The sequence below is a fragment of the Macaca mulatta genome, chromosome 6 (genome assembly GCF_049350105.2).
Source record: "Macaca mulatta isolate MMU2019108-1 chromosome 6, T2T-MMU8v2.0, whole genome shotgun sequence".
Taxonomy (NCBI): Eukaryota; Metazoa; Chordata; class Mammalia; order Primates; family Cercopithecidae; genus Macaca; species Macaca mulatta.
In genome coordinates this window covers 36,159,908-36,172,399 of record NC_133411.1, presented here as the reverse complement: position 1 = coordinate 36,172,399, position 12,492 = coordinate 36,159,908, and the positions used below count along the sequence as shown (strand labels likewise).

General features: G+C 42.0%; 1 protein-coding gene and 1 long non-coding RNA gene across 4 annotated transcripts in view; one reads left to right on the top strand and one right to left on the bottom strand.

Moving 5' to 3' along the window:
• Nucleotides 1-12,492, top strand: part of PRLR (prolactin receptor) — a 161,859-nt gene that overhangs the window by 117,897 nt on the left and 31,470 nt on the right. The gene's annotated exons all lie outside the window — the stretch shown is intronic.
• The window catches only part of LOC144341392 (uncharacterized), a 50,412-nt gene continuing 47,497 nt past the window's right edge, over nucleotides 9,578-12,492 (bottom strand). The window contains exon 3 of the long non-coding RNA XR_013418298.1: nucleotides 9,578-12,367. This is a non-coding gene — a long non-coding RNA (uncharacterized LOC144341392). The remainder of the gene's footprint in view (nucleotides 12,368-12,492) is intronic.

Here is a 12,492-nt window from a genome sequence, read left to right as displayed (position 1 = left end):
TGGTATCAGGATGATGCTGGCCTCATAAAATGAGTTGGGGAGTATCTCATCTTTTTCTGTTGATTGGAGTAGTTTCAGAAGGAATGGTACCAGCTCCTCTTTGTACCTCTGGTAGAATTCGGCTGTGAATCCATCTGGTCCTGGACTTTTTTTGGTTGGTAGGCTATTAATTATTGCCTCAATTTCAGAGCCTGCTATTGGTCTATTCAGGGATTCAACTTCTTCCTGGCTGAGACTTGGGAGAGTGTATGTGTCCAGGAAATTATCCATTTCTTCTAGATTTTCTAGTTTATTTGCATAGAGGTGTTTATATATTCTCTGATGGTATTTTGTATTTCTGTGGGGTTGGTGGTGATATCACCTTTATCACTTTTTATTGGATCTGTTTGATTTTTCTTCTTTTCTTCTTTATTAGTCTTGCTAGTGGTCTGTCAATTTTGTTGATCATTTCAGAAAACCAGCTTCTGGATTCATTGATTTTTTGAAGGGTTTTTTGTGTCTCTATCTCCTTCCGTTCTGCTCTGATCTTAGTTATTTCTTGCCTTCTGCTAGATTTGAATGTGTTTGCTCTTGCTTCTCTAGTTCTTTTAATTGTGATGTTAGGGTGTCAACTTTAGATCTTTCCTGCTTTCTCTTGTGGGCATTTAGTGCTATAAATTTCCCTCTACACACTGCTTTAAATGTGTCCCAGAGATTCTGGTACGTTGTGTCTATTCTCATTGGTTTCAAAGAATATCTTTATTTCTGCCTTCATTTCGTTATGTACCCAGTAGTCATTCAGGAGCAGGTTGTTCAGTTTCCATGCAGTTCAGTGGTTTTGAGTGAGTTTCTTAATCCTGAGTTCTAATTTGATTGCACTGTGGTCTGAAAGACAGTTTGTTATAATTTCTGTTCTTGTACATTTGCTGAGGAGTGCTTTACTTCCAACTATGTGGTCAATTATGGAATAAGTGCAACATGCTGCTGAGAAGAATGTATATTCTGTTGATTTGGGGTGGAGAGTTCTGTAGGTGTCTATTAGGTCCGCTTGGTGCAGAGCTGAGTTCAAGTCCTGGATATCCTTGTTAACTTTCTGTCTTGTTGATCTATCTAATGTTGACAACGGGGTATTAAAGTCTCCCCTTATTATTATGTGGGAATCTAAGTCTCTTTGTAGGTCTCTAAGGACTTGCTTTATGAATCTGGGTGCTCCTGTATTGGGTGCATATATATTTAAGATAGTTAGCTCTTCTTGTTGAATTGATCCCTTTACCATTATGTAATGGACTTCTTTGTCTCTTTTGATCTTTATTGGTTTAAAGTCTGTTTTATTAGAGACTAGGATTGCAACCCCTGCTTTTTGGTTTTTGTTTGTTTGCTTGGTAGATCTTTCTCCAGCCCTTTATTTTGAGCCTATGTGTGTCTCTGCAAGTAAAACAGGTCTCCTGAATACAGCACACCGATGGGTCTTGACTCTCTATCCAATTTGCCAGTCTGTGTCTTTTAATTGGAGCATTTAGCCCATTTACATTTAAGATTAATATTGTTGTGTGTGAATATGATCCTGTCATTATGATTTTAGCTGATTATTTCGCTTGTTAGTTGATGCAGTTCCTTCCTAGCATCAATGGTCTTTACAATTTGGCATGTTTTTGCAGTGGCTGGTACCAGTTGTTCCTTTCCATGTTTAGTGTTTCCTTCAGGAGTTCTTGTAAGGCAGGCCTGGTGGTGACAAAATCTCAAAGCATTTGCCTGTCTCTAAAGGATTTTATTTCTTCTTCACTTGTGAAGCTTAGTTTGGCTGGATATGAAATTCTGGGTTGAAAATTCTTTTCTCTAAGAATGTGGAATATTGGCCCCCACTCTCTTCTGGCTTGTAGAATTTCTGCCGAGAGATCTGCTGTTAGTCTGATGGGCTTCCCCTTGTGGGTAACCTGATCTTTCTCTCTGGCTGCCCTTAATATTTTTTCCTTCATTTCAACTTTGGTGAATCTGACAATTATGTGTCTTAGAGTTGCTCTTCTCGAGGAGTTCCTTTGTGGCATTCTCTGTATTTCCTGAATTTGAATGTTGGCCTGCCTTGCTAAGTTGGGGAAGTTCTCCTGGATAATAACCTGCAGAGTGTTTTCCAACTTGGTTTCATTCTCCCCATCACTTTCAGGTACACCAGTCAGATGCAGATTTGGTGTTTTCACATAGTCCCATATTTCTTGGAGGCTTTGTTTGTTTATTTTTACTCTTTTTTCTCTAAACTTCTCTTCTTGCTTCATTTAGTTCATTTGATCTTCAATCACTGATACCCTTTCTTCCACTTGATTGAATTGGCTACTGAATCTTGTGCATGCATCATTTTCTTCTGCTTGCATCATGTTCTTGTGACACAGTTTCAGCTCCATCAGGTCATTTAAGGTCTTCTCTATGCTGTTTATTCTAGTCAGCCATTCATCTAGTCTTTTTTCAAGGTTTTCAGTTTCTTTGCAATGGGTTTGCACATTCTCCTTTAGCTCGGAGAAGTTTGTTATTACCGATCATCTGAAGCCCACTTCTCTCAACTCGTCAAAGTCTTTCTCCATCCAGCTTTGTTCCATTGCTGGCGAGGAGCTGTATTCCTTTGGAGGAGAAGAGGCTCTCTGATTTTTAGAATTTTCAGCTTTTCTGCTCTGGTTTCTCCCCATCTTTGTGGTTTTATCTACCTTTCATCTTTGATGATGGTGACATACAGATGGAATTTTGGTGTGGATGTCCTTTCTGTCTGTGAGTTTTCCTTCTAACAGTCAGGACCCTCAGCTGAAGATCTGTTGGTGTTTGCTGGAGGACCACTCTAGACCCTGTTTGCCTGGGTATCACCAGCGGAGACTGCAGAACAGCAAATATTGCAGAACAGCAAATTTTGCTGCCTGATTCTTCCTCTGGAAGCTTCGTCTCAGAGGGGCACCCAGCTGGATGAGGTATCAGTTGACCCCTGCTGGGAGGTGTCTCCCAGTGAGGCTACTTGGGGGTCAGGGACCCACTTGAGGAGGCTGTCTGTCTGTTCTCAGATCTCATACTCCATGCTGGGAGTACCACTACTCTCTTCAAAGCTGTTAGAAGGGACATTTAGTTCTGCAAAAGTTTTTGCTGCCTTTTGTTCAGCTATGCCCTGCCCCCATCAGTGGAGTTTACAGAGGCAGGCAGGCCTCCTTGAGCTGTGGTGGGCACCACCTAGTTCAAGCTTCCCAGGCACTTTCTTTACCTACTCAAGCCTCAGCAATGGTGGAACACCCCTCCCCTAGCCTCCCTGCTGCCTTGCAGTTTGATCTCAGGCTGCTGTGCTAGCAGTGGGCGAGGCTCCGTAGGCGTAGGACCCTCCAAACCAGGTGCGGGATATAATCTCCTGGTGTGCCATTTGTTAAGACCATTGGGAAAGTGCAGTATTAGAGTGGGAGTGTCCCTGTTTTCCAGGTACTGTCTGTCACAGCAAGGGAATTCCCCAACCCCTTGCACTTCCTGAGTGAGGCGATGCTGTGCCCTGCTTCAGCTCACACTCCATGGGCTGCACCCACTGTCCAGCAAGCCCCAGTGAGATGAACCTGGTACCTCTATTGGAAATGCAGAAGTCACCCATCTTCTACATTGCTCACGCTGGGAGCTGTAGACTGGAGCTGTTCCTATTTGGCCATCATGGAATTCCTATCCTTGCTCTTATCGATACCTCAAGTGACATCCAGTTCAGTGTGCCCTGTACATGGGTGGAGGGTGAGAGTGAAGGCTGCCGTTTAGAGGCAGTCCTGCCTGGTTATTCATCCTTCATTCTGTAAGGAGCTAAGTGCTGCTGTGTTCTCAGAACATTTGTGCTAAGCAGGAAACCCCTCTTTTGAACTGTACAGTATATGAAAGTGAACACAATCTACTGCTCTTCCCATACTGACCCGCGAGCCTCACTTTTGCTGTTCACCTGGGCACATGCACTTATAGAGCTTTTAAAAAAAAAGGGAAAGATTATAATAGGATTTTTTAGGCAATCAAGGACATTCAAAAATACATTCAGGTGTTTGTCAGTCTCTCTGCTTAGGCACACCCATGAAAGCATCCCAAGCCATTTATATTTTGACTTGCAAATAAACTGGCAATTGCTATAATTGAGAGTATAAGCAAAGCATCAAACTTCTCTTCCAAACTCTATTGTTCTTATGGTAATAATAATTTCTATGTCCCAAAGTGAGTGTAGAGGCATGGATATGTGGCAATAGGATGTTTTTTAGGCCAATGATGAAAAACCATCTTGGGTAAACTACTAAGAAGAGTGTTTACACAGATAAAGAGAAATTCACTAACATTTTGAGTTTTGACTTCCCAATCTCTTTTTTTAAAAATTAATGGTTTCAGAGAGGAATGTTTGGAAGACACACCATTGATTATATGCTGTACAAAGTGGTGCTCTTTTTATTGTAAAGCAGTGAGTCAGTGAAGATTTACTGGGATCTACCAAGCGAATGTCCTAGTGGCCAAATGTGCAGACAATTGCAGAAGCCCACTCTACTTCCGTTGGCCCAGGAAGCCTAGCAACCAATGGGGAGTTAGCTGTACCCTTTGCCGATATGCACTAGTGGCATGGAGGACTTATTAAGAAATAGAGAGAGCTTTTTATAATTGACAATAGCACTTGCCTTTTAAGATGTTAAGCATAGTATACCATATTTTTCTAAGTTCAGTAGTCTTACTTTGGGACACAGAAATGCGTCACTATTTAAAACTCACCTATCCAGCAACCTTAACTACATGGAATATATATGAGATTTAGGAAGCAAGGTAAATAGGTTTTTGAACAAAATAGATATAACAAAATCTATTTACCTACAGGTTTGATAGGAAATTCCTTCAGTCATCACTCAGAACCTAGTTATTCTTATTTGAAATCACCTTAATTTTCTAAAACTTAGTTATTGGACTTTTTAATTCACATCAGATCAGAAGCAACAATAGAGTGGAAGGGGCTAGAAGAAACTATCTTGAGTCATCTAGAAGGGAGTCAACTAACAAAAGTGAGAACTATTAGCTGTTAAATTGAATGTAAAGAAAAAGACATTAAAAAAGAAAAAAGTTGGGCATGGCAGCTCACACCTGTAATCCCAGCACTTTGGGAGGCCGAGGCAGGTGGATCACCTGAGGTCAGGAGTTCGAGACCAGCTTGACCAATATGGTGAAACCCCATCTCTACTATAAACACAAAAATTAGCTGAGCATGATGGTACGTGCCTGTAGTCCCAGCTACTCAGGAGACTAAGACAGGAGAGTGGGCCACTGCACTCCGACCTGGGCAACAGAGCAAGACTCTGTCAAAAAGAAAGAAGGAAAGAGAGAAAGAGAGAAAGAGAGAAAGAGAGGAAAGAAAGGAAAGAAAGGAAAGAAAGGGAAGAAAGGAAGAAAGGAAGAAAGGAAGAAAGGAAGGAAGGAAGAAAGAAGAAAGAAAGAAAGAAAGAAAGAAAGAAAGAAAGAAAGAAAGAAAGAAAGAAAGAAAGAAAGAAAGAAAGAAAGAAAGAAAGAAAGAAAGAAAGAAAGAGAAAAGAAAGAAGGGGAGGGAAGGGAAGGGAAGAAGGATGGAAGGAAGGAAGGAAGGAAGGAAGGAAGGAAGGAAGGAAGGAAGGAAGGAAGGAAGGAAGGAAGGGTAAAAGACATTAAAAAGGAAAGGAGAGAGGAGAGATGGGCAAAAGGATGAAGGGAGGGAAGGAGGCTATAAAAAGAAGACTCAGAAACTGAAAATGCTCAAGTCCTAGGCATTTGATTTTGGCAACAAGCCCTTGATCTGTAGGAGCAGCTGAGCATATCCTATATCCACCATATCACACCATAATTTTTATATTCATAAATGAACCCAGTACTCCATAAAAAGTTTCAATTAAGAAGTCAGAGAAGTGCCGCATTTTTCAGAAGTGTACACCCAATTGATTAAAATATAAAAGTTTGGCTGGGCGTGGTGGCTCACGCCTGTAATCACAGCACTTTGGGAGGCCGAGGTGGGCGGATCACAAGGTCAAGAGATGGAGAACATCCTGGCCAACATGGTGAAACCCTGTCTCTACTAAAAAAACAAAAAATTTAGCTGGGCATCGTGGCGTGCACCTATAATCTCAGCTACTCTGGAGACTGAGGCAGGAGAATTGTTTGAACCCGGGAGGTGAAGGTTGCAGCAAGCTGGGATTGCACCACTGTACTCCAGCCTGGATGACAGAGCAAGACTCCATCTCAAAGAGAAAAAAAATATATATATATATAAATATATATATAACATATATATAAAACGTATATATATAACACACACATATATAAATATATATATATATGTTTTCATTCCTGAAAGGGTATGTTTTAGATATTTAGACATGATTATGCCAGAAAAATATGTTTTATTTGTGTGCATTTATGAAGGAAAAGGAAGAATGGGCTGAGAATTATTTTTGCCTTGCTAGTTGAAGATTTCGCAATGGAGGTTGTCCCAGTTCTTGACAGTCTCCACATTTCTTTGATTTCTGATATTGCAATTTTTATTCACTTCAGCTACTCGCCCAACCACCTTGCAGCCACATCTCAGTGGACTTTGTCACCCATCTTCCCTTGAGTTCAAATTAATGCACACAAAGAGGTTATTGGAGGAATCAAGAAGGTCTCAGAACCCATCACTTAGTAATATGGAGAGCCTATTGATTAATGGAAAAGAGTTGCACAACTCAAGGCCAAGTGCTCTTTCCATGGATCTGTACATGAGAAGAGTGCATTCTATATGACCTTATAAAAATAGTCAGTCACCCAACAGGTGTTGTTGAACACCTGTAGACATGTTTACAGGTGACAGTGTAGGGGGCTGAATATGTAGACAAAGCCAAACTGAGATTGTTCTGGGACTTTGGTGATGGTATTCCAGGTGGGACAATGGCAGTGGGTCAGGCATTGGAGGCTTCCGTCTTAATCACTGCTCTTCTACTTGGTTACATGTAGTAGTTACCGTCTACGCTAGGCTGTACAGGTTGTCTCTGGATTGTCCCTAGATTTGCCTAACTAAATAAGGCTAGCCATTATACCACCCGGCCTCTAATCTCAAAGCACAATGACCAAAGGTTTATTTCTCACCCATGTGACAGTTTGCTGGGAGTCAGCATGAACTCAAGAGCCTTTTATCTATCGGCTGTATTGAGCTTTTAGGACCTCAAAGTCCTCAATTTCATCTTCTTCAGGCCAGTAATGGAGGAAAGAGAAATAGAGGGGGGAATAGGTAAAAAGCTTTAAAGACCAGGACTAGGCTAGAAGTACAATCATGCATCGCTTAGGCCGGGCGCGGTGGCTCAAGCCTGTAATCCCAGCACTTTGGGAGGCCGAGACGGGCGGATCACGAGGTCAGGAGATCGAGACCATCCTGGCTAACACGGTGAAACCCCATCTCTACTAAAAATACAAAAAACTAGCCGGGCGAGGTGGCGGGCGCCTGTAGTCCCAGCTACTCGGGAGGCTGAGGCCGGAGAATGGCGTGAACCCGGGAGGCGGAGCTTGCAGTGAGCTGAGATCCGGCCACTGCACTCCAACCTGGGCGGCAGAGCGAGACTCCGCCTCAAAAAAAAATAAAAAATAAAAAATAAAAAAATAAAAATCATGCATTGCTTGACAATGGGGATACTTTTTGAGAAATGCATCCTTAGGTGATCTTGTTGCTCTAATATCATCAAGTGTACTTACACAAACCTAGATGGGATAGTCTGCTGCACATCTAGGCTATATGGGATAGCCTATTGTTCCTAGGCTACAATCCTATACGGCATTTTACTTTACCGAATACTATAGGCAATTGTAACACAATGGTAAGTATTTGTGTATCTAAACATAGGAAAGGTACAGTAAAAACACAGTATAAAAGATTAAAAACAATGGTACACCTGTATAGGGTACTTACCATGAATAAAGCTTGCAGGACTGGGAGTTGCTTTGGGTGAGTCAGTGAATGAGTGGTTAGTGAACGTGAAGACCTGGGACCTTAATGTACACTACTGTGGACTTTGTATACACTGTACACTTAAGCTACACCAAATTTGTTTTTAAAAATTTTTTCTTCAATAACAAATTAACCTTAGCTTGCTGTAACTTTTTAACTTTATAAACTTTCTTAAACTTACTTTGACTTTTTTTTTTTTTTTTTTTTGAGACAGAGTCTCGCCCTGTCACCCAGGCTGGATTGCAATGGCACAATCTCAGCTCACTGCAAACTCTGCCTACCGGGTTCAAATGATTCTCCTGCCCCAGCCTCCCAAGTAGCTGGGATTACAGGCACCCACCACCACGCCCAGCTAATTTTTTTTTTTTTTTTTTTTGCACTTTTAGTAGAGACGGGGTTTCACCGTGTTGGCCAGGCTGGTCTCGAACTCCTGACCTCATGATCTGCCTGCCTCGGCCTCCCAAAGTGCTGGGATTACAGGCGTGAGCCACCGCGCCTGGCCTTGACTATTTTTAATAATACTTGGCGTAAAACACAAACACATTGTTCAGCTGTTCAGAAACATTTTCCTTCTTTATATGCTTATACTATAAACTTTTTTCTATTTTTAAATTTTTTTTGTTTGTTTTACTTTTTAAACTTTTTTGTTAAAAACTAAGACACAAACACATTAGCCTAGGACTACATAGTGTCTGGATCATCCCTATCACTATTTTTCACCTTTCATCTTGTCCCACTTGAAGGTGTTCAAGGATAATAGCATGCATGGAGCTGTCATCTCATGACAACAATGCCTTCTGGAATACCTCCTGAAGGACGTGCCTGAGGGTATTTTACAATTAGCTTTTTTTTTATAGTAGAAGGAGTACACTGTAAAATAACAATAAAAAGTACAGTATAGTAAATACACAAACCAGTAACATAGTTATTATCAAGTATTATGTACTGCACATAATTGTATGTGCTCTACTTTTATGTGACTAGCAGCACAGTAGATTTGTTTACACCAGTGTCACCACAAACATGGGCATAATGCATTACGCTATGATGTTAGAATGACCCTGACGTCACTAAGCAATAGGAATTTTTCAGTTCCGTTGTCATCTTACGGGACCACCACCATATATGCAATCTATCGTATACAAAGTTTGTCATTCAGTGCATTACTGTATGTTATTTCTACCCACTTTCAGAGGCCACCACTTCATCACCTAGCCTCCTCTAACTACAGGGGAAGCAATGAAGTAACTTTAACTGTGTGGCCAGAAAGGAAAAGAAAACCAAATTCTGATGGACACCTGATGTTTTTACTATTCCTATGAATGGATTCCAAGGTTCTAACTGAGAGGGTAGGGAAAGCAGGAATCAGAGTGGGAAAATACATTTAGCAACATTCTTGAGATTTTCTTCTTCAACTTGTCAGTGTTCTCAGTTGTGCCCACCCTCAAGCTCCAAAGATTCTCCCACAAGGTATTTGGCCAAGGCACTTCATTTTTCTAGGCCTCAGTTTCCCCATGTGTTAAAGTGAGGGGTTGAATTAGGATAACTTTCAAGTCTTTGGGCCTCTTAGAGATCCAAAATCCCATGATTCTCTAACTCCTGATGTTCCCTTCTTCCTGAGACAAATAAGCAGGACCAGCATGCCAATAATTTATGTTTTATTTTAATTTTCCTTCTCACCTTCAAAGCTTGAGTTTCTAGATATTAAAATATAACAATAGACAAAGTTGTTATGAATACAGTAGTGACTTTTTATGGCAGAGTAAAGTTATTTTGTGTTTGAATGAACAGCACATTCACACACGTATGTAACATACACAGAGCTGCATCTGTGAAAAAATAATCTTGTTTAAAGTCTTGCAAAACATATGTCCTCCTCCTACTCTTGCCCTGTATTAGTTTTGCAATTCATAACAAACAACAGTGACATCTCTGTGGCTTACAACAACATTTAGTCTTCACTCACTTTACATAAGGACTGAGTCAGCGGCAGACTGGCTGTGGCTCTGCTAGAATTGGCTGGGTTCAGCTGGGCTCAGCAGGGTTCCACCTGTCTTCTCATTTTAAAACACAGATAGTGTCTGTGACATCCTAAGGCATCCTAAGGGCAGTGGAGACATCCTAAGGGCAGTGGAGAACAAGAGCAAGGAGACCTAAGACAAACCATCCAGTTGCCTTTAAGCTTCAGGTTAAACACAGGAAAAAAAACTCACAACCATTCACGTCCCATGGGCCAAGTCCAAAGCGATTTCACATGGCCAAGTCCAAAGCGATTGAGGTGGGATGTGTACTCCTCTCACAGAACGCACGAGTACCTCCCATGACAGTGGGTAGGGATATGCAATCCTATGGCTGGGAGGAAGCCAATGGTTGTGGACAATAACCCAACAGATCACACCCCCAATGCCTCTATCTAAGTTCTAAATACAACATTTCCCGTAGAGAGGATGCCACTCTGCCTCCTCCGCTGCATCTTCCTTTCCTGCCCCTCTCAGCTTGAGCTCAGCCTCTAAAACTTGAGTTTGATGAAAGTCATCTAAGTTCTTGCTAAAAATGCCCCTTCCTAGGGCCCCCCTTTCCAAAGATTTTGACACATCTGTTCTGAAGTAGGCAGTGGTGCCCAGGCATGATGCCCCAGGAATACCTACTGCTGTTGAAGAGCTATCCCTGGTTCCCACAGCCTTCAGCATCAGAGCTGCCTTTGGGTTGAGGGAGCATGCTGAGTGAGTGATTATTAGGAGGAGGGCTGCCTTAGAGGACTCAGAAGCTACAACCCCAAGGTCCTCTGACCTGTCCCCACTCCTCACAGTCAGCATGGATTTTGTACTTCCAGAGCTCCTTGAAGGTTGGCCATTGCACTTTTGGAAGTGTGATAGTTAGCACAGATCCCAGAGATCAAATCCTGAGTTCCTCTTCCTCCATATGCACCTCACTAGCTGTGTGACCTTGGACAACTCACAGACCCTCTCTGGGCCTCAGTGTCCTCATCTGTTAGGAATAATCATCATACCTTCACCTCAGGCTTGTTGTGAGGGTGAAGCAAGTTAACAAAACAGTGCCTGGCATGCAGTGGGTCACATACAAACTTTCACGTGTGATATTATAAATGTTTTTATATATTTATAAGTGTATAAGTGTATTCCGTATGAGGGTTTGCTGATCTTACTGGCACACAGGTCTGAGAACATGGGAGGCTTTTGAGCTAAAGTTGCCTCCTATTGGAAGTGTTCTATGGGGAGCATGCTGAGTCAGCCGTTATCAGGAGGAAAGCTACCTTAGAGGACTCAGAAAATTTACATGTCAAGTGATAGCATGTAAGTCAGTGGTTTTCAGCCCCAGCTTTAATTTAGAATCCTCTAGAAAGTTTTTTTTAAATGCCCATGTCCTTCCAAGTGGGCTCAATTCTGAGCTAATTAGTGAGAATGTCCAGGGACAAAACAAAGGAATGAGAAATTTTAAGGCCAGGCACAGTGGCTCATGCCTATAATCCCAGCACTTTGGGAGGTTGAGGTGGGCAGATCACTTGAGACCAGGAGTTCAAGACCATCCTGGCCAACATGGTAAAGCCCATCTCTACTGAAAATACAAAAATTAGCTGGGCGTGGTGGCGCAGTTCTGTAATCTCAGCTACTCTGGTGACTGAGGCACGAGAATCACTTGAACCTGGGAGGCAGAGACTGCAGTGAGCTGAAATCATGTCACTGCACTCCCACCTGGGCGTCAGAACAAGACTCTGTCACAAAAAAAAAAAGGGGAGGGGAAGAAATTTTAAGACACTCCTTGGACTGTAATGGGACTCCTGGATTAAAAACCACTGATGTCTATAGAACAGTTCTGTAAACTGCAAAACATAATGTATGATTTATGGGTGTTTTTTGATTGTTAGTGACTGATTGATGATCTCATGAGGCACTAGTTCCTCTGAAAATCAGGCCAACGTGGATTTTCCACCATCTGTCCTACATGTGCACTGGCTGGGGGGAAGTGAAACTCACCCAATTCCTATTCTTGCCTTTAAGCCAAAAAGATTGCTCAAAAACAAGCCTCCCTGGGATAAAAGATGTTGCTAGAATGAGGAAGCTGTGGTGAGTGAGTGGAGTTAATGTGATTAGATTTGGAAGCAATATTCCCAGCCACGGGGAAGCATCGGTGTTCTGTGTTATTAAAGTGACTCCAGTGCAAAGGCACATATATCATATTGGAGTAATTTGCCCTGACTAGGTTAGAAGCCAGGAGATGGTTCTTCCTAGGCATTCCTGAATGGTCCAAGGCCTAAGTCAGGTCTGGTTTAGACAAATCCTGTCCCTGCTGATCATCCACCTCTTACTAAATGTAGCCATCACCATGCACAACACACACGCTCATCTTGATGATCTTCAGAGAGTGCAGAGTCTTCAGGAAGTTCTTTCCTCAGTGGAACCTTTGGGGTTTCTAGGAGAGGGGCAGGGGAATATCTGGAATCAGAGATAAACACTTTACAGCAGCCTCTATACTATTTCTAATTACTTTCACCCAGTCATGATGTTCTGACTAAACTACCAGATTGTAAGGTGATA